Source organism: Macaca mulatta, chromosome 6, assembly GCF_049350105.2.
Source record: "Macaca mulatta isolate MMU2019108-1 chromosome 6, T2T-MMU8v2.0, whole genome shotgun sequence".
NCBI classification, from domain to species: Eukaryota; Metazoa; Chordata; class Mammalia; order Primates; family Cercopithecidae; genus Macaca; species Macaca mulatta.
This window is the reverse complement of record NC_133411.1, coordinates 39,897,324-39,923,407: the sequence shown is the minus strand read 5'-3', so window position 1 is coordinate 39,923,407 and position 26,084 is coordinate 39,897,324. Positions and strand designations below refer to the sequence as shown.

The 26,084-nt window shown below is 39.4% G+C and overlaps 1 long non-coding RNA gene across 2 annotated transcripts; it reads right to left on the bottom strand.

Annotated features, from left to right (window-relative positions):
• Nucleotides 1-8,890: 8,890 nt before the first annotated feature.
• LOC144341311 (uncharacterized) lies at nucleotides 8,891-24,227 on the bottom strand. 2 transcript variants are annotated; one of them, XR_013418167.1, is made up of 3 exons: nucleotides 23,785-24,211; nucleotides 14,629-14,745; nucleotides 8,891-10,095 (listed from the first exon to the last, which is right to left on the bottom strand). It is a non-coding gene; the product is annotated as an uncharacterized LOC144341311 (long non-coding RNA). The 2 variants fall into 2 exon arrangements; XR_013418168.1 differs by lacking the exon at nucleotides 14,629-14,745 and having other exon boundaries at nucleotides 23,785-24,227.
• Nucleotides 24,228-26,084: the final 1,857 nt, after the last annotated feature.

The following is a 26,084-nucleotide window of genomic DNA, read 5'->3' as shown; positions in this document are numbered from 1 at the left end:
GAACATTGTAGTAACAAACGACTTGTAACAACCTAAAAATCTGCCAATAGAAGACTGAAAACTATGATTCATCCCTTCAAAAGAAGGAAGATTATACATGTATGTGCCTATGGAGATATATCCATCATGCACAACTCAGTGAAAAAGCAGAAGTCAGAAATATGTATATAGTATATCCAATTCATCTATTTAATTTCTTAATATTTATGGAGTAGATACATAAGAATGTTCTGGATAGGATTACAAGAAATTGGTAGCAGGTTATTCTTATGGAGAAGCTCTAAAGATGAAGGATGAGGGGTAAGAGAAGCTTGTGCTTTTCATTTCAGAGCTGTCTGTGCAGATCAACTTTTTATCGTTGGTATTTTTATTTCTTAAAAATAATTTTTGAAATCAAAGAATGCCTTGCTGGAGAAGAAGCGTCATTTGTTATTTTTTGAATGTTATATTCAATTTATAATCAATAAATATTTAGAAATGCTTATATACAGGGTATTGCACTAGGTTCTTTGGATAATCCAGAGAACAACTTGTGCTTTGGTCCCTGTCCTCAAGAATTTTACTGTCCAGTTGTGAACTATGACAATAAACGCTATTTGTGATAAGCACCGATTGAGAAGCACAGGCAGTAGCCTTTCAGGAGTTCAGAGGAGTGATGACTTTTGACTGTAGAGGAGATGGGGTTAAGAATGAAAAAGAAAAAGTACAAGCCTAGGAGAGATAATAGAGATAACAACAGATTTATAGGAACTTAGCAAGAGGGTGTGTCTGAAAGGGGATCTTCTTCCTGACAAGGGGGGCTGATTTTTCTCATGGGAACAGCAAGATTGTTTGCTAGCATACTTTGTTGGTGAAGGCATCCTTTTACCAACTATTTCATTAGTACTATCCAGCTCTGCATGTCTCCAGGGACAGTGCTGGCCTGATTAAGCTCCGAATGGGTTTCTGAGTTGCAGGGAAACTGGAGGGAGGGGAGACCCATTTTCTACAGTATAGCCTTGTCAGAGCTGAAAGGAAGGTGGTACTTCCCAGTTTAAAGAGAAGAAGAAACTAAATTGCTTGCTGGAACCAAAGAAGACCCAGAGATTTCTGACTGACTGTCAGGTAGTGAGGCAGACATTCCAGGCTGGGACAAAGATCTGAACAAAGGAAACAGGCTTTATTGAAGAGGCAATTCCCAGGCCTGCTGAATGGAAAGAGAGGTGTCTATTGGAAGGAAGTAAAACATTGTTCATAAGGAAGGTTTGGAGCCAGATATAAAGAAAGATGTTGAATGTCACATGATAATTTTTGCATTGAAATAGGCAATGATTAAAAGTTTGACAGTTCATAAAGCATGCATTTTTTTAAAAAGAAAAAGAGGATAGAAAAGAATTAAATATGTCTTAAGATATATTTTAAAAAACAAAAAACAGCCCGGGCATGGTGGCTCACGCCCGTAATCCCAGCTCTTTGGGAGGCCGAGGCGGGCGAATCACGAGGTCAGGAGTTCGAGACCAGCCTGGCCAATGTGGTGAAACCCCATCTCTACTAAAAATACAAAAATTAGCTGGGGGTGGTGACACGTGCCTGTAATCCCAGTTACTTGGTAGGCTGAGGCAGGAGGATCACTTGAACCCGAGAGGCGGAGTTTGCAGTGAGCCGAGATTGCGCCATTGCACTCCGGCCTGGGCAACAAGAGTGAAACTCCATCTCAGGAAAAAAAAAAAAAAAAATTAGTTTCCTCTAGGAAAGTCTCCAGGTGGCTAAGGGACAGAGAGGAGTGTCTTAACTCTCCCTTTTTCTATCTTTTGAATTTTTACTTACATAAATATATTATTTAAAAATTAAAATTAATAAAATGATGATTAACAGAGAAAGAGAGACTAAATTAAAGTGTTGTATGTATGAGCGGAGATTATTAACAAATGGGCTTTATGTAAGCTAGGCAGACCTTCGGTGCCAAATAGCCTGAGATTAGATGTAAGCTGTGCAGCAATTGTCTGAGAATACTGGCTCCTAGCACCTGACAACAGTTTTAGAAATTAGATTCGTAGAGCTGGAGATGCCTCAACCCATACAGCACTGGGTTGGGGCACAGACCTTCCCATGGGGAAGAGGTAACCCTTGTTCTAGGTCAGCCCATCACCAGATGGCAACTTCAGGGTCATTCAGCAGACAATTCAACTTGTCTCTCTCCACACACTCTCTCTCCTTTTTTTTTTTTTTTGAGACAGAGCCTAACATTGTTGCCCAGGCTGAAGTGGAGTCGTGCGATCTGGGCTCACTGCAACCTTAAACCCCCAGCCCAAACAATTCCCCCTGCCCCAGGCCCCCAGAGTAGCTGGCACTACAGGCATGTGCCACCATGCCCAGCTAATTTTTGTGTTTTTTGTAGAGACAGGGTTTTGCCATGTTGCCCAGGCTGGTCTTGAACTTGTGGGCCCGAGCAGTCCTCCTGCCTCAGCCTCCCAAAGTGTTAGGATTACAGGCATGAGCCCGTGCACTGGCCCACACTCTTTTAGTATTTGTTTGTTTAAAGAATAGCTTTGTGGGCTGGGCATGGTGGCTCACCCCTGTAATCCCAGCACTTTGGGAGGCCAAAGTGGGTGGATCACCTGAGGTCAGGAGTTCGAGACCAACCTGACCAACACAGTGAAATCCTGTCTCTACTAAAAATACAAAAAAATTAGCTGGGCATGGTGGTGCATGCCTGTAATCCCAGCTACTCGGGAGGCTGAGGCATGAGAATCACTTGAACAGAGGAGGTGGAAGTTGCAGTGAGCCAAGATCACACCATCACACCACTGCACGCTAGCCTGGGCAACAAGAGTGAAACTCCATCTTAAAAAAAAAAAAAAAATAGCTTTCTGTATAAAACTACAAAATTATACAAAAATATAAAGAAGAAAATAGTAACTATCCACTTACTTAAAATAGGAAAAAATAACCCAAATATTTCTCATTTATGACAACAACATAAGTGGAAATAACCAAAATATTGCTATTTACTTACAATAATGGAAAGTTGGAAGCCACTTGCAGGTCTTCCCTTAGGTCGGTTTACTTAAGGCCTATTTCAGTAAGTGCAGTAACTCACAGAGGCTTGTTTCTCACTCAGATCGTATAGTCTGAGGCCAGTTAGATGGTCTTTTCTCTGCCAAGTGATAACTCAGCAATCCAGGCTGCTTCAGTATTACAGCCATGTCAACTAGCACCTCCAAAGTTACTGCAGCATCAGACAAGAGAGCCAGAGGGAGACATGAATTTTTCAGCCCCGGGCCAGTCATTTTCACCCACACTCTATCAGCTGGAACCCAGTCACATGGCCCCAGCAGAACTGCAGGTGAGGCAGGGAAATGTGAGCATCCTATGTGCCCAAGGAGAGAAAGCAGTGGGCAGAATGAGTGAGCACACTGGGCACAGGAGGAACTTTGTTAATAAATTATGATATATCTTTATAGTGGAATATCATTTAGCCTTTAAAAATCAGATTGTGAAGAGTATTTAATGACAGGAAAATGCCAATAGTAAGTGAAAAGAATGTAGACTCAGGATTCTAATTTGGGAAAAAAAATCATACATGTATATACGTACTTATAGACTGAGAGGTAATAGAAAATATGTTATTTGTGTTATCTCTAAATAGTAGAGTTATAAGTTACTTTATTTTTTACACCTTCAAAGAAATTGCTAAGTTTTCTTAATTGATCACATAAAAAAAAAAAAAAAACTGTGGATAACTTGAAAGTCAATGCTTTTTTTTTTTTTAAGTGAAAAAGAAATCCTCAGACCATCGAAAGTATAAGCTGTTACAGACTAGGAATCTGAAGTTATGCCAGTAAGCTTTTTTTATCAGCAGAGGGCAGCTCTTTAGTGCTTATTTTTCCTGGTAGCATATGTTAGCCACATTCCCTGTTTTACACATTCCCTGTGGTCATAATCACCTATCAGATTTATTCCCTGGGAAGGAGAAGCCAAGGCTGAAACATATCTGTCAGTTGCAACATTTATTGAACAGTATACATTTTGCTGAAGAAAGCAACTAAGTAAACCAGCTTTGCCCCTTCAGAAGGTCTTAGAAAGCAGACAGAACTAAATCTACAGCCTCAGAGAGAGAGAGAGAGAGAGAAAGAGAAAGAGAGAGAGAGAGAGAGAGAGAGAGAGAGAGAGAGAGAGAGAGAGAGAGAGAGAGAGAGAGAGAGAGAGAGAGAGACCCTATAGAGCCCTCTAGTGGCTGCTTTGTAGAGAACGGGCCATTTGAGGAATTTGCTTCACGTCTTCCCACCAAGGTGCAAAAGGCAAGACTGACTAATTAGAGGACTTTGATGCTTGGCTACCTGATCCCACCATCACCACCTGAGACTGGCCAGGCACAGTCCTCTGGCTTGACTTTGCCTAATATGAGCTCTGGGCATTCCCAGAGTGGTACAACTGAAAATTCCTTCCCTGCTAAAGAAAAAATTGTTCACGGATAAGTAATAAAGCCTGGTAAGAAGGACTTTATTCAGGACCATCTCATAGGTATAGGGATCACAGCAATGGGATTTTGCAGTGGGAGAGAGAGAGATTGGGCTCAACTCCAAATACAGCATGGGCAAGTAGAAATTTATAACCAAGGAGCAGGATGGTGGTCAGTGGATGGAAAATTACTAAGAGAAAACATGAGGAGTATGGGGGATTCTGTGTAAGGCAACCTCACAAGACTCTTGCTGAAGACAGGCCAGGGTGATAAGACATCACCTGGGAGATGGTGAACGATGAAGAACCTGATCAGATATTGAGGGTGGGTGGGGTGGGGATGGTCTTGCTAAACTGACTTAACAGGGTTCTTGCTAAAATTAGATTTTACAAGGAAATACACATATGAACCTATGAGAGGGTTCAGGACTCTGACTAAAGTTTGGCCAAGCAAAGGATCTTTGTCACAGTGCACCAGTGCATATAGACAAGGAATCTGGCAAAATCCCCAAAGATGTTATCTTATGTGGAATCCCCTGGAAGCACAGGGACACACTTACCGGCAATTCCCTGGAGCAACTTAGGTTTCCAATTGCTTCCTTGAAAATATGCAAACTAACTTTTTTAATGACCTTGAGTTATACAGATTGAGCAAGTAAGGAAAACTTACATCGGTAGGAAAGAAGGGGAGTGGGATAGGGACACAAAGGAACATTTAGGTTTGTAAAGTGCTTATTGCGTGCCAGAGATCAGGGCTGCTGCCTGTACTGGTGTAATATGCTGGCCCACCCACCAGCTCTAAGGCATCTCTGCACACATTAGCAAAAAGTAGGCGCAGAGCTTAGCAGAAAGACAGAGACTTTGTGTGAAGCCAAACATGCCCTATTCTTGGGTATATGCAGCTGCATGTTGAGACATACAACTTGGCAAGAAAAGGGGACTTGAATGTGGTTCCTGCTTACCTCCACCCTGTTGGCCAAGGACCTTGGTAGAATGCATCAACCCCCAGCTATATCAGCAATCTCCAGTTTTTCCAATGCCAAAGGCCCCCAACCAAGAAAAATAGTGAGGGTTAAAATCCAGCCCTTGCTCTCCTGGCCCTGAGCCCTGTGTCAATCTGGAGGGGTCACCCTTGTGTAATAAGCACAAAGTTACCTTTGTGCCAGTGGCCCGCCCTGTCTGTATGTTGTGTCATCCTCTAGTTCCCCTGTGAGGTAGTCAGAGTGGATTTACTGTGAAGCTAATGACACAGACTTTTCCAAGACCCAGAGAGAGGCCCAAGGATTGGTTTACATTGTCATGTTTTGTCCTAAAACTTTCAAAAGCAAGATAATTTAACCATGTAATTATAATAATGTGAACTTGCATAACAATTTCCGTTAAAAATATTGTCATAGCAACTTTTGAAGACAAGTACAATTATTACCCCATTTTACAACTGAGACACAGAACAGTTCAGTAGCATTGCTATCGAGTGGTAGGTAGAGCTTGAATTTGTTGCAAGCTGCCTGACTCCAAGGGCAGAAGATCATGGGGAATATGTGCACTGTTTCCAAGAAGACAGAGTTTCCAAGAGCATCCTACAAGGTGCTGTTCATTCTTGCCCCAAATTCTTCAGATGTCATGAGATATAAAAGAGAAACATCTTTCGATGTCGTTCTAGTCAGAGGAGACTTCTAATAGGCAGACAACAAGTTATGGAAGTTGTTCGTGAAAGATGCAGTTGTCATTGTGAAACCAGTCTTGGACATTGTGTGGCAGCTGGACCATACAGCCACTGTTATCAAGGAGAGCAATATGTCTTGTGACCGTTATATTGTTTAGGGTAGAGTCAGAAACAACTTTTCCTCTGTCCTCTTACGTTCAGTATCTGGGGGCCTATGAATTAAACTAACAAAAGATAGATTAATGAGAGAAAAAGCATGTCATTTTTGCTAATATTTATATGCACAGGAGTTCACCGAAAAGAAGTAGTTAGACTTCTAGTTTACATATACTTTTAATAAAGGAAAGTTTGAACTTCAAGGGATGATAAATCATGGGGACATAAGTAGGAAATATATGGGGAAAACTAATGGAAGATAAAGGTCCTTTTCCTAAGGTCTGTTATGCAGATTTATCTTGGTGCCAACTCTCCATCTCTGGTGATATAAGTTGCTCTCTTCTTCCTGGTACAGGAGATAGACACCGTAACAAAGGGAAACTCATGCCCAGCTTCTAGGCAGATAAAGGGAGGGTGGAGAACTCTTCTACATCTGTTGATTTTCAGTTGCCTTCAGAACAAAATAAACCTTTTGTTAAAGTGGCATATTTTGGGGTAGCATATCCTGATCCCCTTCAAGTTAAACACACACACACACACACACACACACACACACACACACACACACACACCATGGCTTACCTAAAATGTGGATTTATCTCCCTCCCATTTAACAGTCCAGAATAAGTAACCTGGGTCAGTAGGACAGCTTCATTATGCTCAATATATGGCCCCCAAGATTTCTTCAGCCAGCCATCACCTAAGGCACGAGTGAGAGTCCCTTTGGTTCAGACAGAATCACATGGTCACATCTAGCTGCTTAAGAAGACAAGAAATTAGTCTCTAGCTGGGCTCATGTAAAACTTGGGGATTCTTTTACGAAAAAAATAGAAGGGAAGATGGATATTGGGAGATTATTGGCAGTATCTACCAAAGTCGTGAAGCCAAGAATGATTTGACTTAGAGAGCTGTAGGGGTTGAGGACTGTGAGTATGATGTAAAAATGAATGTGGATTTTAGGACAAAGAAGATGAATAATAGAGACAGCCTTCCCTGGGGGTAATGGGATACAGGTTGCATCATGAGGCAAGAAGAAAAGTGGAGCACAGAGAGAGCTGCTTCAGGGAACTTTCCTGTGCTGTGGATGAGGATAATTCCACAGCAAGAAGATGCAAAGCAAATCTGAGAATCACTTCTGTTCACTCACAAGATGATTTACGAGACCCAAGAAGAAGACCTGTTAGCTTAGAGAACAGGGAGAGGATTTTTTTTTTTAAATGACACAAAGGAGAAAGATTGCAACTTTTCTAGTCCATCCACAGCAGAGTTTATCAACCCCTTACTGAGGAGCGATTCACTATCACACAAGGTCTCATGGATGGTAATCACATCGTTCCCTTCCTTCCTCAACCAACCTCTGGAAAGAGTATTCTAGGAGTCATTGTCTCTACCTTCTCGTCTTTCGACCAATGAAGCAGCTCCTGTTTTGGTGTTGAGGGACATTGTTATTGCTCTTATTGTTTGTTGTAGTTTGAGTAAAAGAGAAGTTTCAAAAGAGGAAACTGTGCAAGATAAAAACTGAAAAATTAGAAAGGGACTAGATCATCAAAGGCTTTAAATGATAAGTTTCCATCTATATTTAAAGGAACGTTTAGTTGTATACACACAAGTGCCCAGCCTCTCTCCTATGTCTTGTCTTTTGACATTATTCAGCAGTACTTTACATTCTTACTTGGTGTTTCTCTGCGTCACTTATTTTAAATAATTAACCATTTCCTTCTTCCTCATATTATTTCTTGTCATGATTTCTATGACATCCTAATTCTCTCCAGCTTCATCTTCTCATTCTCCTCCCTAAACTGCTTGTCTACTTACAGGGCAGTTTGTTAGAAAGAGTAGATTGGCTCACTCAAGTTGATCATAACCTCCTCCTGAGTTTTAGGGGCTGGAAAGCTAAAAAGCTACATATCCTAAATTCCTTTGTGTCTTGAGTTCCAGACATATTTTAGATTCTGCCAATCAGATGGACTCATATAGTATGGAGATCTGAAAAGAGACTGGTGGATGCAAGGAAGCTATTTTGGGGAAGAATCTGATCAAGGCATTTATTAGATTTTCAATAAAATCCATGTCTTAGTCCATTTTGGCTGCCTAAACAACAAACATTTATTTCTTAGAGTTCTGGAGGCTGAGGAGTCTGAGATCAAGGTACCAGCAGATTTGGTGTCTGGTGAAAGCCTGCATCCTGGTTCATAGATGGCCATCTATGGCCATCATGTTATGTCTTCACATGCAGGAGGGATGGAGGGAGCTCTCTCTCTAATAAGGGCACTAATCCCATCCAGGAGAGTTCCTCTGTCATGACCTAATTTCCTCTCAAAGACCCCACCCACTAATCCTATCATCTTGAGGGCTAGGATTTCAACAGATGAATTTGGTGGGGGGAACACAAACTTTACTCCACCACAGTCTATAAGCCACAAGCCACAAACAGTCTATAAGCCATAAACAGGTTGAGTCACTGCTTTATGCCTTCTTTCTAGGAAATGCGTCTGCTCTCATGTTTACATTTCTTGTGTGCGTGGATGATTTCTATGTTAGTCAGCTGTTAATGCAATAATGCTGCATAACAAATCAGCTATCTTAGTCTGTCCTGTGCTGCCGTAACAGAATTACTGGAGACTGGGTAATTTATAAAAAAACAGAAATTTATTTTTCACAGTTCTGGAGGCTGGGATGGATATCCAAGATCAAGGCACCTGCAGGTTTGGTCTCTGGTTTCAGGATGATGCCTTGCTGTGTCCTCACAGGACTGAAGAGCAGAAGAGAGAGACAGCCCATTCCCACAAGCTCTTTTCATGATGGCATTAATCCATTCATGAGGGCAGAGCTCTCATGACTTAAACAGCTCCCCAAGGGCCCCACTTCCCAACATGGTGGCATTGAGGTTGGGTTTCTTACATGTAAATCTTAGAGAGGACAAAAAATATTCAAACTGTAGCACCACTGCCAAATTCAGAGGCTTGCAACAAGCCTTTATAGTTTTTTGCTCACAGTTTTATGGGATATTTGGGGGAGCTCTGCTTCAGGCTGCAGGTCACCTGGGCTTTCTTCAAGCTTCAGATTGGGTTCTGATCTCCACATTGTCCATGATTGATGGTTATCCATGACATGTTCTTCCCATGACAGATCAAAGAAGCTTAGGAGAGAAGCCATGTCACACACCACATTGAAAGCTTCTGCTCTTATGTCTGCTCCTGTTTTGTTGTCCAAAGTAAAATACCTGGCCAAGCTCAAAGTCAATGGAATAGGCAAGTATACTTATCCTCCAGGGGAAAAAGGAAGGGAATTAATATTTTGTAAAAAGTTGACCAGATCAGCTGGGTGCAGTGGCTCATGCCTGTAATCCCAGCACTTTGGGAGGCTGAGGCGGGTAGATCACGAGGTCAGGAGATCGAGACCATCCTGGCCAACATGGTGAAACCCTGTCTCTACTAAAAATACAAAAATTAGCTGGGCATGGTGGTGCGTGCCTGTAATCCCAGCTACTCGGTAGGCTGAGGCAGGAGAATCGTTTGAAGCAGGGCGTCGGAGGTTGCAGTGAGCCAAGATCGTGCCATTGCACTCCAGCCTGGCGACAGAGCAAGACTCCGTTTCAAAAAAAAAAAAAAGATGACCAGGTCTATTCCAACTTCCGATAGAAATCTCAAGCTGAGAATATTTTTCTTGGGCTCCAGATCCTGCCTGTGAGACATCTTCTCTGTGTTCATGCTGCTTCTAAGGCTGTCGTCAGAGATGACTGTGACCTACCCACAGCAGGTGGGAGTGGATATTAATAACGGACAATTCACAGAATAAAGCAGGAAGTCTCTTTCAGGAGATTGACTTGGCTCCTGCAGAGAAAAATCATAGGAGAGAGGCTGGGCACTCGTGTGTATGCAACTAAAAGTTCCTTTAAATATAGATGAAAATTTATCATTTAAAGCCTTTGATGATCTAGTCCCTTTCTAATTTTTCAGTTTTTATCTTGCACAGTTTCTTCTTTTGAAAATTCTGTTTTATTCAAACTACAACAAACAAAAACAAACCTAAAATAAATGAAAGAAAGGTCTTGTTTGAATACCGACATTTCCCGGCATGGGAGGATACATTCAATCTCATTTACCATTTAAAAAGACATAAAATTGACACACAGCCTGAAATAACTTTTATTATATTACCAGGTTTTCAATCATCCAAATTAAACGTGAAAGTACCATTTTGTTGAATTTTTCATCTAAAAACACGTTTGATTTTGAGCATTTTTTTTTTCAAAGTGTAGATGAATAAGGACTTTCAGAAGCCTCCCACCAACCTTGAACCCCGGCTTCAGCTGAAGTATATAATTGCTTCAGACAAAAACAGGAAACCTTTGAAATAAGCTCTTTTTAAATAAAGTATTTTAAAAATTGATATGTTCCTTCTTACACAATACTTCTCCCAAATTGGTCTTACCACTTAAGCTGAGTTAGGAAAACATACGACTCAGAGGTAAGAGTGTATATATATACACATATACACACACACATATATATATATATATATATACACACACTGCACCTAACATGTAACTGAGACTACCAGGAGAAGCCACATCTTAGAACTTACTGTGAACAGAGGATAAAGATGGGTAGGTTGAAATCCCCTTAGTTTCTGCCCGAGTTTGATTTCTTTATTTTTTTTTCAAGGGGTTTATTGTGCCACACACCAGAGAGATGAATTTTATCTCTGAATTTTATCAGTCCTCTTCAAATGATGACAATCAATACCACCACAATTCCAACTTCTTATCTCAGGAGTCTAATTGTATTTTTCAAAAACTTTTTATTATGGAAAATTTCAAACATATGCAGAAGTAATCAAAAATACTATAAGGAACCTCGTGTGGTTATCACCCTGCTTAAAGAATTATTTAGTCCCAGCCAATCTTATGCCATCTAAATGCTGACCCACTTTCCTTCATTCCACTGGGTAATTTGAAAGCAAATCTGAAACATCTTGTCATTTCATCTGTAAATAGTTTAGTTTGCATCTCTGAAAGTTCATGATTACTTCACAAAATTCAATATCATTTTCAGGATGAATATTATATTGTAAATAAACATAGGGTATAAATTGCTGTTAAAGAGAAAATTCAGTTGTTTCTTGATTAGACACAATTCACAACTGAAATCACCATGATGAATCATCTTCAGTGAATGTCAGAACGTGTAAACCACAGAGGCATTAATTTATCAAACTTGGCACGGAACATATCACTTCAATAGCCAACTGTAATTGGAATATTTTCATTGTATTTATTTTAAATAAATTCAAAAAGAGTTTTCTACATTCTGCTTAGCTGCCAGTTTTTTTAATTCTTCCCATGATTGCTCTTGAGTGATTTTCTAGGGAATTAATTATCTTTGCAAAATCATATTTTTCCCCAATATCTATTAATAATCAAGGAGTTTGAACTTTAAACTTTACATGTTCCTTCAAATCAGCTTCTTTTTCCTACTTGTATTGTAACACACACTGTCACAGTTTGCCTACCCAGTTATCAAACTTTAAAAGGTATTAGCATTCTATCATCACCTCCTCACCAAGTTCCAGGTGCTTAAATTCCAAGACATTTAATATTGTTATCATCAGCATTTCCCAAGTGACTTATTGAAAATAAGGTGGTGGTGGTGGTGGTGGTGGCGGCCTGTGTGTACTGAGGGAAGTTTAGGGATGATAAAAACAACTCTCATTTTAAGCATTGCTGGCTTGCCTACTATTTTAAAAAATTCATTATCACTACGAATTTTCACTGCCATATGATACTTCTTTCTTGTTTTCCTAAAAATTACTTGTCCTGTTTTTTTTGTTTGTTTGTTTGTTTTTTGGTTTTTTTTTTTTGAGACAGTGTCTCACTCTGTCGCCCAGACTAGAGTGCAGTGGCACAATTCTCAGCTCACTGCAACCTCCACCTCCTGGGCTCAAGCAATTTTCATGCCTCAGCTTCCCAAATAGCTGCGATTACAGGCATACACCACCACACTTGGCTAATTTGTGTGTGTGTGTGTGTGTGTGTGTGTGTGTGTGTATGTATTTTTAGTAGAGACAGGGTCTTGCCATGTTGGCCAGGCTGGCCTGGAACTCCTGGCCTCAAGTGTTCCGCCTGCCTCGACCTCCCAAAGTACTAGGGTTACAGTCATGAGCCACCTTGCCCAGCCATTAGTGGTAATTTATTAGTCAATTTTTTATATTATATTATTTTATTTATTTTTAATTGAGATATAACTGACAAACACTGTATGTATTTAAGATGTACAACGTGGTGTTTTGATACATATACATACTGTAAAATGATTCCCCAAATAAAGCTATGTAACCTATTTATCACTTCACATATCTGTTTTTTGCTGATCTACACTTTTGGCAAAATTCAAATATCCAATATATTATTATTCTATGGTTGCAATGCAATACATTAGATTTCCAGAACTTGTGCATTTTCAGACTGTGAGGTTGTACCCTTTGATCAACATTTCCCCATTTTCCTCCAACCCCTGCCCCCTAGCAAACACCGTTCTGCTTTCTGTTTCTACGAGTTAGACTTTTTTAGATAACATATATGAGTAAGATTATGCAGCGTTTGTCTTTCTGTGCCTGGGTTATTTTACTTAGCATAATGTCTTCCAATTTCATCCAAGTCGTTGCAAATGGCAGGCTCTCCTTTTTTAAAGTTGAATATTATTCCTGTGTGTGTGTGTGTGTGTGTATATACACGTGTATATTATACACACTTATGCATGTAAGTATGTATACATATGTATACATCTATACCAATGCATGTATACATACATGTATACATACATATACATAGATATCAATGTATGTACACATACATGAATACATACATATACATATATATGCAAGTGTGTATGTATATGTACGTGTGCACATGTACATGCACACGTGCATACACATGTATACATGTGCACACATATGTACGCATATGTATACACACATGTATATACATATACACATATGTATACACACATGTATATACATATACACATATGTATATATACATGTGTATACATATGTACGTATACATATATCTACACATATATCCATATGCATATACTCACATGTACATGTACATATGTATATGGATACATATATACGTATATACATGTGTATACATATACATGCATATATACATATGTATACACGTGTATGTATATACATGCATATAGGTGTATAGATGTATGCATGTATATAACGTATATATACATGCATGTGTACGTATATATAGTTTACATGTATGTATATGTGCATGTACACACATTCCTGTGTGTATATACACATAATATATACATATAGGTATATTCATATATACATATACATATATACACACATATACACACATACACATATTCACACATTTTCTTTAACCATTCTTCCATTGATGAACACAGTTGGTTTCATTATCTTGGCTATTGGGAATAATGCCTCAGTGAACATGGTGGTGCAGATATATCTGAGATACTGATTTCATTTCATTTGGATATATACCCAGAAGTGGGATTGCTAAATCATTTAGTAGTTCTATTTTTAGTTTTTGGAGGAAACTCCATACTGTTTTCCATAATGGTTGTGCCAATTTACAATTGTATCGTTTTCTTCACATCCTTACCAGCACTTAATTATTTTTTGATTTTGTGATAATGTCCATCCTAATAGGTTTGAGGTTGTATCTCATTGTGGTTTTGATTTGCAGTTCCCTGATGACTAGTGATGTTAAGCACCTTTTCATATACCTGTTGGCAATCTGTATGTCTTCTTTGGAAAAATGTCTCTTCAGGTCCTTTACCCAACTTTTAATCACGTTATGAGTTGCATGAGTTCCTTATGTATTTTGGATATTAAGCCCCTATCAGATATATGGTTTCCTGTGCAGGAATTTTTTAGTTTGATGTAGTCCTACTTATTTATGTTTGACTTTGTTGTCTGTGCTTTTAGTGTCATACCCCCCAAAATTATTGGCAAACCCAATGTCAAAAACCTTTCTTCTCTCTTTTCTTCCAGGATTTTTACAGTGTTAGGACTTATGTTTAAGTCTTCAATCCACTGTGAGTTGATTTTTGTATATGGTGTGAAATAAGAGTCCAGTTTCATCCTATGACAAGTAAATATCCAGTTTTTCCAGCACCATTTACTGAAGAGACTGTCCTTTCCCCATTGTGTGTTCTTGGCAACTTTGTTGAAAATGAATTGACTAAATTCTTAGCTTGGCCTCTGGGCTCTCTATTCTGTCCCATTGGTCTCTGTCTCTGTTTTTATGGCAATACCATACTGTTTTGACGACTATAGCTTTGTAATAAAATTTGAAATCAGGTAGCATGATGCCTTACCATTCCATGTCATTTCCTTCTGCTCTGTCCAAACCATTTTGAATAATTTATTCCTTAAACTCCTTTCAGATTACCAATGTGTTTCCTAATAATTGGTCGTATGTGCATTAAATATCTCTAGAAGGAAACACAAAAAAACAAGTAATCATTTTCTATGAGCTAGGAAACTGGGTGGGGAAAAAGACTTTTCATTGTATACTTTTACAATTCTTATTTTTGAATAATGTGGATGCATTAGCTATATATGTGCATGCATACTATATACACAAATATACACAAATGTGTATGTAGATGTATATAAATAAATAAAATGCAGCAATATCTAATATAACTATTTTTCTATATATTGATTCTAATATGAAAACTTTTTTTAATTTAACTTTTATTTTACATTCAGGGGTACATGTGCAGGTTTGTTATATGAATAAACTTGTGTCATGGGGGTTTCTTGTACAGATTATTTCATCACCCAGGTGTTAAGCCTAGTACCCATTAGTTATTTTTCCTGATCCTCTCCTTCCTCCCACCTTCCATCCTCCCATAGGCCCCAGTGTGTGTTGTTCTCCTCTATGTGTCCATGTGTTCTCATCACTGAGCTCCCACCTATAAGTGAGAACATGCGGGTTTTTTTGGGTTTTTTTTGTTTTTTTTTTTTTTTGGGAGAGGGTGGAGAGGGGCAGTGAGACAGAGTCTCGCTGTGTCCCCGAGGCTGAAGTTCAGTGGCATGATCTCGGCTCACTGCATCCTCCGCCTCCTGAGCTCAGATGATCTTCCCACCTCAGCCTCCTGAGTAGCTGGGATTACAGGCATGTGCCACCATGCCTGTCTAATTTTTGTGTTTTTAGTAAAGATGGGGTTTTACCATGTTGGCCAAGCTGAGAACATGCAGTCTTTGGCTTTTGCACTGGTTTGCTAAGAATAACGGTCTCCAGCTCCATTCATGTTCCTACAGAGCACATGATATCATTCTTTTTTATGCCTGCACAGTATTCCATAACATGAAAACTTTTACTGTGGCACATCTTTAGACTTTTGTACTTTTTATAGGATTACTTCTGTATTTTAGAAGGAGATTTGGAATTCTTCATTAGTATCTACATAATATAATTTTTTTAGGAATAAAAATATTTAAAACTAGACATCTAAAATTAAATCATGAAGTAAAATTGAACTCAGCTTTAAAAAATAATTGAAAAATTAAGTTGGCTTTCAAAAGTAATTCCTCATATTACCTAAATTGATACTTAGCTATATTGTCTGAAGACATTTCTAAACCAAGGACATCTGTAACCTGTGAATTAAAGTCTCTATTCATGGCTTTTTTTTTTTTTTTTTTTTTTTTAACTATGGAGACCTTAGGAGCTAGAGAGATACAATAAAAGGAAGAAGAGATTTTTTTTTAAAATGACATCTGCATAAAGGAGGAGAAGTCATTAGATCTACTATCTTCCTACATCAACCAAGTATAAAGGTAAAATAAACTATTTTTCAGATAAACAAGATCTCAAAAAATTTACCTACCATGCACCCTTTCTAAGGAAAGTACCAATGGATGTGCTCCACTAGAACAAGGAAGTAGACCAAGAAAGAGCAAAACAAGAGATTCAATGCAAGAAAGATGTAAAGGAAGTCTCCAAATTAATGGGAAAGGAAATTCCAAGAAAACAGTAGGCAATCCTAGGTATCGATCGTTCAATTAACGTGGTCCAGAAGGTTCTAGAAGAGACATCTTCCAAAAAGTAAAAGTGATAGTGTACTTAATTTGTTTGAATATATAAAGAGGAGATTTATAGGGGGAGTGTTTGGAAATTAGTGATAAATACATAGAAAACTAAGCAAATGGAAAAACAAGACAAACATTCACTTTAGGGAAAGAAAATGTAAGGGGGAAAAGCAATCATATTGTATTATATTGTTGAGCTTTCTTTTTCATTTATGTATTGTCATAATAACATGTTTACTGGGTACTGATTGTAAGTTTACTGGGAGGGTGGGTAGATGGGAAGTGTTTTTTCTCTCTCTCTCTCTCGATCCCTGTGTGTGTGTATGTGTAAGAGAGCAATATCTTCAGTTTCCATAGAGTTAAGTTGATGGTAATGCCTAAAACAGAAAAAAAGTAGCAATATAAACATTTTTTCCAGAGATACACAAATAATACATCAGAGGAGCTGAAACTAATTGCCTCTGGAAAACTGGTAATGAGAGGAAAAAGAAAGGCTGCTCTTTCTCATAAAATATATAGACTTGTTTGACTCTTGTCATAGGTTGATTCTCTGGAAAGTAGATTCTGAGATGGATCCAGGAGGTTTAGTGGGGAGTATTCTTGGGATCAAGGAAGAGACGGGAATGAAGAACAAGGGAGCCTGTTCCTTATAGGTAAGCCCCTTTGGGGAGGTGGCAGGGTGGACGGTGGATCTAAGAGCAAATAGTATATTCATTACATGGAATGTGTTTGTGCTCATGTCATAGAAGTTGGAGAACAGAACTTTCAGCTCTCTTAACTTTGCTTTCTTAAAAAACGATATGTTATTGTCATATACATATCTTAATTCAATGGTTGTTCTACACTCAAGATGCCTCCCATAGAAACCTCCCTTCCAAAAAAAAGGAGGTATGTGGTAATACAAAAAAGATCTGAGTATTCTTGCATGTCAGAGTTTGGGGAGCACTCTGTTAAATCCATTGTCACTCAGATTTATTTGTCCACAGACCCGTTTTCAAATCACATGATGTTATCCTAAGGAATACACTAATAAACTCATTTAATTGTTGTTGAGCTTTCTTCAAGAATGCAATCCCCAATGTTGTCATTGTTCTTAGAAGGAAACATAACTGTCTTTAGAAGGAAGATTCCAAGAACTGGTTGATTGTGGTGAAAACAGAGTCTGCCTATACATGCCTGGGTGAGCACTGAAAATGGAAACAAAACAAACAAAGCACACCTCAGGCAAAAGAGGAGAACCAGGGGAAAGAATAAAAATAGTGGTGAGGAGTGGAGGCTGTTTAGAACCAGGTTTGAAAAATGCAGTAAGCATCAAGGGGAATCATAAGGGCCCAAATGGGAAGCCGTTTTGTTTGCTTGTTTTTAAATAAAAGTTTAGAGGAGGGGAAGGCTTTCTCCCCAGGATGCTGGATGGAGGAAAAGGATCTTATTAAGGAAGAGGTGGGTTGGATTCCAGGAAAGGCAGGCAACTACATTGAGCTTCAGGTGAATGAGATCATTTAGTTTCAACCTAAACTGGCTGTGTCTGGAGCAGCCAGACGTCAGGGAGCCTGAGATCTGCCAGGGACTCTGCAAAAACAGGAGCAAACCAGCCTAAGGGGAAAGGAATGAAAAGTGCAGAGCATGACTTAAGTGTCAGGCTCGATCAGTCAAGATCAGTGACTCTTGGTGTGTCTGTGATTGTGTCTGTGATTTTTCCACCTGTGTCTAATCTATTTGGTAAAACTTCCCCAGGCTGGGCTAGCTTTATCCTCTGAAACAGAGACGTAATAAATGTCTTCCCCATTGCAGAGGTCTGAGATAAAGAACAGTAAATTAAATTTATTAAGGAGGTAGGATATACCAATGATAAGATTGAAGATTAAGGAAACAGAAAACAGATGTACTATAGAAAGTATCAATATAGTCAAACTTTGATTCTTTGAAAATATGAAAAAAAAATGACAAACTCCTGGCTACGGGGAGGTTTGGGAAAACAGAGTGGTCTTTTGATTCTAAGATGACCCCCCAGAGAATAAAAAAAATGTGTGCACACCTTTATCTTTGGTCTTATAGGAGCGGGTGAAGGAAGTGAACTGGGTGAACATGAAATTACTTGTAATTGAGTAAGCCTGGGAAAATTTCACCAAGAGAGCTAATGGTGGATGTAAGGATCATCTTCACAGGTCCTAAGCATTTTTCTCTTCTGAAACTGAGTGTGTGTGTGTGTGTGTGTGTGGGAGGGATTGACCTCAGATCACCTGAGGTCAAGAGTTCAAGACCATCCTGGCTAACACGGTGAAACACCGTCTCTACTAAAAATACAAAAAAATTATCTGGGCATGGTAACACACGCCTGTAGTCCCAGCTACTCGGGAGGCTGAGGCAGGATAATGACGTGAACCCGGGAGGCGGAGCTTGCAGTGAGCCGAGATCGCGCCACTGCGCTCCAGCCTGGGTGACAGAGTGAGACTCCATCTCAAAAAAAAAAAAAAATGTAAATAGATACTAAAAAACATTAAAATATAATGTAGGGTAACAAAATTATAGTGTTAAAAGCCGATAAGTTGTTGCCAGGGCTTAGGGCTGGGAGGAGGGTAGGACACTCAAGAGAAAGGAAATTGTTTCTTAGTGTTAATTGGATCAGTTCTCGATTCTGATTGTGATGGCAATTACAGGAATCTATACATGCAATAAAATGTCAAAGAGCTACATACACACTCTCAAAAATTGTACATGTAAAAACTAGTGATATCTGAATAAAGTCTGCCATTTAGTTCAATGTCAGTTTCCTGGTGTTGTGAATTGAACTGTTCTTATGTAAGATTATATCATTGGGGGAAGCTGGATGAAGGGCTCATAGGAACTCATTGTGTTCAATGAACTTACTGAACTCAAATTTCTATTTGAAATTTCTATATGAGTATGAAATTATTTCAAAATAAAGAGCTTAAAACACTTGGTGGGGTGTTAAATAATATGACAGACATTCATTACCAACCACCCACTTGAGGAGTGCATTACCATTACTTTAGAAAGCTTTAAAGCACTCTTTCCCAACCTCTCCCCTCTCCCTCTCCCATCAGAGACAACTACGAACTAGATTTTTGTATTCATTATCTCTTTGCTTTTCTCTATAGTTTTAAATTCATGTATTTATATCCTTCCAAATATATTGTTTAATTTTGTGTGTTTTGAATGCTATGTAAATGGAGTCATTCTGCATATATTCTTCTACTACTGGCTTTTTTACTCAACATTTCCTTTCTAAACCTCATCTGTGTAGCTTTCTTTTTTTTTTTTTTTTTTTTTGGAGATGGAGTCTTGCTCTGTTGCCCAGACTGCAGTGCAGCAGCACAATCTCAGCTCACTGCAACCTCTGCCTCCTGAGTTCAAGCAATTCTCCCTGCCTCAGCCTCCCAAGTAGCTGGGATTACAGGGTGCCCACCAGCATGCCTGGCTAATTTTTGTGTTTTTAGTAGAGACGGGGTTTCACCATCTTGGTCAGGCTGCTCTTGAACTCCTGACCTCAGGTGATCTGCCTGCCTTGGCGTCCCAAAGTGCTGGGATTACAGGCATGGGCCACTACATCCAGCCATCTGTAGCTTTTTGATTTCTTCATTTATGTATTCATTGTGAATACAGCTAGTTTATTCCTTTGTTTATCAACATTTGGTCTGTTTTCAGTTTGTTTTTTTTTTTTTTTTCAATTACAAACAGTGCTGGTATAAACATCCTTTTACATGCCTCCTGGTAAATAGTGCAAGAATTCCTCTAGGGAATATACCTAGGGGTGAAATTTCTGGGTCAGAGAGTTCAGCTACCTTTTGTATTTACTAAATGATGCTGACTTATTTTCCAAAGTGGTGTAACCACTGCTGCACATTCTCATTCGCATCAGGTATTGTCAGGATTCTTACTTCTTATGTGTGTGGTAAGTGTAAAATGGCATGTGATCATTGCGGTTCTAATTTTTTCCCCAATTTCTAGTAAGATTGAGCATTTTCCATGTATTTTTTGCCATTTCTTTCTCTTCTGTGAAACACATATGTAACATTTCTGCTCATTCATCAGTTGTATTGTTCATTTTTTTCTTACAGGTTTATAGAGTTCCTTGTATATTCTGGAACTTAATTCTTTATGTTATAAATACCTTCTCCCAGTTTCTGACACTTATTTTTTACTTTCATTACAGTGTATTTTATTTTTATTTTTTATTTGTTGAGACAGGCTCTCACTCTTGCCCAGGCTGGAGTGTAGTGGCACAATTATGGCTCACTGCAACCTTGACCTACCAGGCTCAAGTGATCCTCACACCTCAGCCTCCCAAGCAGCTGGGACTATAGGTGTGTACTACCATGCCCAGCTAATTTTTAATTTTTTGTAGAGACAGCATCCTACTGTTTCCCAGGTTGGTCATTACAGTGTATTTTTGGGAATGTAAACTCTTAATTTTAATGTGGTTGATCTCATTTTAAGAATCATTCTATTTATAATATATATATTTAGAAAGTCTTTATAAACTAGGAAGCTATAAAATTATCAATGTGTATTAATTTTTGATAAATTTTATAATTTTGCTTTTCAAATTTAAGTATTTAATACACCAGAAATTGGCTTTTTGTGTGATATAAGAGGTCCAATTTTATATTTTTAACACATGAGTAATATGTTTTCCCCATAACCACATATTGAAATAATTAGTATTTCCTCCAAGTGTCTGCAATGCCAGCTCTAAGGAAAAAAAAATTTCTATGCATGTGTGTTATGTTTCTGGATTCTATATTCTGGTCCATCTATATGTTTTTTCCCAATACCACACTATCTTAATTGCTATAGCCCTAGAACAATTGTAGTATCTGGAGGACAAGATCTCCTGTAGGGTTCTTCTTTTTGAGTGTCATGTATTTTCTTGGTCCTTGGCTCTTTCATATTCATTTTGGGATTGGTTGCCAGGGTTCCCAAGAAGCTCATGGAAATTTTTATTAGGATTATATTAAATATATAAAGTCATGTGTCTTCAAGGTTATGTGCTTATATACCTGATAACATTTTGCAGCTAAATAGATCATATGTAGAGCATTATAATTCATTAGATCATTGTAGCATATCAGAGGCAGGGGGTTGATTTGGTACGGAGTTGCATGAAGCTGGTGCTTCTTTCCCAGCTCCAGTGCATCAGAATTTAATAACAATATGGAAGGAGAGTTTATGCTCAAATTGCCATGAACAGAGTTTTCACCTACAAAGGGTTGTACCCCAAATCAGAAGATCTCAGGAATTGCTATTACTATTACACAAGTACAATGAATTGCTATTGCAATTTCAGTGAAGTTTGTATTTCTGGTGTGCTCAGTACAAAACATTGCAACTAGACCTGAAAGCAAATACAATAGAATATAGCAGTCAAAAAAAGTCTTTTGTCTTCAGTACGTCTATCCATGTCTTCCTATCCATAAAGAATTTGTAATAATTTTTCAGAACAAAGACTCTTGATCCAATTCAGATGAGAATGTGTGATTATACAAATATGGGTGCAGGATGAACATAAAAAATAGGAAGAATGTAGACTACTCTGCTCTTAGATCAAATTAATATTCCTTTTTTTGCAGTTTAATTAGGCCTAAATAAAAAGCCACGTGAAGTCTGGAGATACTGGACATAGGAGATTTGTCAAGCCATTTTTCCCACCACCAATGCCTGAGCACGACCTCATTTATCTTGGTCAATGAAGCTCAAGGAAGCACTGCACTTTGGCTCCGGCTTTAAGTTTTGTATGTTGATATGTATCCCATGTCTTCTAACAATAAAGTGCTATTTCACTGGCATTAATCACTGTCAAAGGCTTTCCGGTAAATTCTTTAGGCACTCGCCTTGTGAGAAAAGGTATCAGTTTGCCACATCATAAGAAATGGGCTGTTCATAATGTTGTGTTGTAACTTGATTCTTGTGAGGCATTGGTTGAACACAGTAACAGACCAGAGTCAATGATGATACACAGTGTCTAGCCCTTAAAAGATGGTTCCAAAAATTAATCCTTGTTTTTGTTTGCCTATAGTGTCAATTCAATTGACTAATAATAGGTGACTCTTGGTCACATTAATATGATTAAGAAAAGGCACCACTTTTCAAATAGTCTAGGTGTTTAGTCTAGGTGTTTCATATAAAATTACATAACAGTTTTTTGCTGCTCGGGGTTATAGGGTAGCCAGGCAGGATCCTTGCACTTAAGAAATTTAAAATGTAATACATGAAAAAGCAAGTGAACAAAAATAACCTTGATTATCAATCGGTCAACTGCATTAATTCAGCATCCATTTGAGATAGAGCAGTGGTCTTCAAACTTTTTTGAATGCTTTTCTCCTAAAAGAATTTTTAAAAGCTGGATACCTGCTCCTGCTTCTGCTGCCAATGTGGGGGTATCAAAAAGAAACTGCCATTGAGGGTTGCTACACAGGCACAATACGTACGCTACGCTAATTAACAAAGACCGTTTCAGGTAGGATCAAAAAACATGACTGGTTTATTAGGATGCGAGAAAACTTGGGTTTGTTCCTTTAAATTCTAGTAAGGTTAAATACTAGTTAACATTTAAATTAAGTGCCTGCATGTGCCAGGTCTTATTGTAAGCACTTTATATGGTTTATGTCATTTAAACTTCACAAAAACCCTATGAATTATCCTCATTTCATAGAGAACTAAGGTTATTGAAGTTTAAGTAATAGGGAAGCAAGCATCAACCCCAGGCGTTTGTCTCCAGAGCCCATATTGACAACCATTGTATTCCCCTAACCCTTTAAAAGGCAAAGACTGTCTCTTCTCAGTGCTGTTATCAAAACACTTTTCGCCTGGAACCTAGAGGCATTCTTGTGTCTCTGTTTCCACAAAGATTTGTGTGTTTCAGATGGGAAGGGCTGCTCCAGTGTTCTGGATGTGGTCTCCAAGGATGTTTTGGGTGTGCTGCATTTTCTTTTCTTTCTTTTCTTTCTTTTCCTTCCCTTCCTCCCTTCCTCCCTTCCTTTTGAGACAGAGTCTCACTCTGTCGCCCAGGCTGGAGTGCACTGGCACAATCTCGGCTCACTGCAACCTCTGCCTCCTGGGTTCAAGCGATTCTCCTGCCTCGGCCTCCTGAGTAGCTGGGATTACAGGTGCCCGCTACCACGCCCAGCTAATTTTTATATTTTTTTCATAGAGATGGGGTTGCACCATGTTGGCCAGGTTGGTCTCGAACTCCTGACCTCAGGTGATCCGCCCGCCTTGGCCTCCTAAAGTGCTGGTATTACAGGTATGAGGCACCGTGTCCGGCTGCGTGTGCTGCATTTTCAGCACGTACACCAAGTGTCTCCTCATGGGGCTGACGTGTGGGAGCAGGGAAGCCACCGTTCACTTTCCAGACCCCAAAGGGGCAAAGTGACATCATAAAATTGTCAGAATGTCCCTTGACACAACCGTACCTGTTTGTCTGTAGCATCGTGTCCTTGATGAGCCCCTCTTCCCTTCTGGACATGAAGACATCGCCCAGAAGTAACTCTGACTTGGAGAAGAAAAGAAACAGAAGAAAAGAAAACCAGGGAACCGTAGCTCTTTCACCAGTTTAAAAAAATCTTTAACTTAAGATAGAATCAAGTTCTTTTTGAAGCAAAAACTGCATAGTCACAGCTGTTACTAGAAGAAAAAAAACAAAACCAAAAAAAAAACAAGTTTAGAGAATCAAGCACTTGTCCTTGTAGATTTTGATTACTATTGCCTTTGGGTCAGATTCTCTCATTAGAGTCAAATAAATGTTTTCCATCATGACCAAAAAATGTTTTATACAAATTCCATTTCCCAGAACTCTGTGAATGAAATGGAAACCCCCTTTTCTGGTTGTGGAAAAAAACCAAACCAAAACAAACCTCACAACCTCCCAGCTCCATCTTTCTTAAGTACCCCCTGGTTTTGCTAGGTGGCGCCATAGGCTAATGCATGGGTCTTCCTTGACTTCCCCGGCGGCCTCCTCCTGTGAGGCAGGAAGAAAGGCTTCTGCGGTTCCCTTGGAGTTTAGGATCAGACCAGCCCACAGGAGGTGAGATCCGTTTGCCAAGACTCGCCTCTGTCATGTTAGGAGATGCCCCCTCCCCTTTCCTGATTGATCACAGCTGGTAGTGAGGGGATTCTTGGCCATGTGCTCTAGCCGTTCTTGAGGGAAATTCTGGGGAATCTTAAACTTGATCCTAAATATTGCGTTTCTCTCTAAGTCTCCTAAAAATTGTTCATGTATTTGGGGAGGGAGGCTCACGCTCATATTGAAGAGTGAAAGAAAGGGACAATAATTCAAAGGTTTGCACCAACTCCATCCCCATCCCCCGCACAAGGTTAATGTGTGGGGAAATCCCAATCCCTGTGCTTCCTGAGAGCCCCGATGTTTCCCAGCCTTGGCAGGGGCCAGAACAACCTTTCTCCATCCTGCAGCTCTCAGAGCCAGCTTGTTGTGGAGGAACGGGAGGCCCTGTTGTAGGAGGGGTGGCACAGGTCCCACAAACCCTATGGGGTTTGGAGGACACCCAGGCACCTACTGACTTAGCAAGAGAATCCCCTTTCCCACCCAGCTAGAGGCCTGAAGCGCCAAATTACTGATTTCTTGGCCTTAAAACATTAGAGACTCCCCAAACACAAATATGACAGAAAAGCTTTACTTGGAAATGTTGGAGGATCAATCCATTGCAAAATGGCGCTGCTCGGAGAGATCCCCAGGGAGGAGCTGGTCGTGGACTGGGCGGGGTGGCGAGGGCTGCAGGGAGCAAGAATAGAGGAGGCGACTTCACTGCCTTGGCGCCTGCAAGAGGAACCACGGCTTCCTTCCCGCCTGCAGTGTCTGCAGCCTGGGAATCCGACCCAGATCCATGATGGCCAAGGCCTCATGCCCCGGAAAATCTGGATTTCAAATACTGTCCTGATAGCTGCCTAAACACCCACATATTAGTCCTCCCATGGGTCCTGGTTGGGGTTCAAACGTATTCCTACCCCACCCAGCATTCCCTGAAATTAGCATCATGCTGAGGGCAGCCCTGACAGTGGCCCCAGGTCCTTGTTGAGGACACAAGAGGAGGAGGAGCCTCAGCCAGGTGAAAGATCATCCATATATTCCAAGAAGGAAGTTTCATAAACATGCAGACCTGCACAGCACAGGAGACACAAGTAGGAATGCTCTTAACATTGCAAGTCAGAGGACAGATTCCAGAAAGCAGATAGAAGGGAGAAAATATATAAGTAATACCTAAAAGTCAAAATGGGAAGGAGAACAGCTTTTAAAAATTGACCAAAAAGTTCATATATAGAGATTATATATTAACGTATATATGACATATATAGTCACAAGAAGGCAAGGAAAAACACAAAACTCCAAAATTAGAGAGAGAAGAAGCTGGGAATAAAAACATATATCTATGGATCTTTGTGACTCTATTTTGAGTTCACTTCTGATACTCATCGAAAAGATATTTATTTGAGCAATTGTAGGAATGTGTATGATGCCATGTCCATCTCAATATCTCTGTTTCAACCTTGAGGAATCTATCAGCCCTTCCTGCATTTATCTCTGTCCCAGGAACAATGCTTCTTTTGGCAGTAAACATCAGTAAACTTAAGTGCCATGAGTCATATTTTCAATTTTTAATTAAATAATGGTCTAGCTAAGGTTTGATTTATTTTGGCCTGAATTAATTTAGACCCTGGTCCACATAGATTTACATAGTTTATTTAATACAGCTCATGA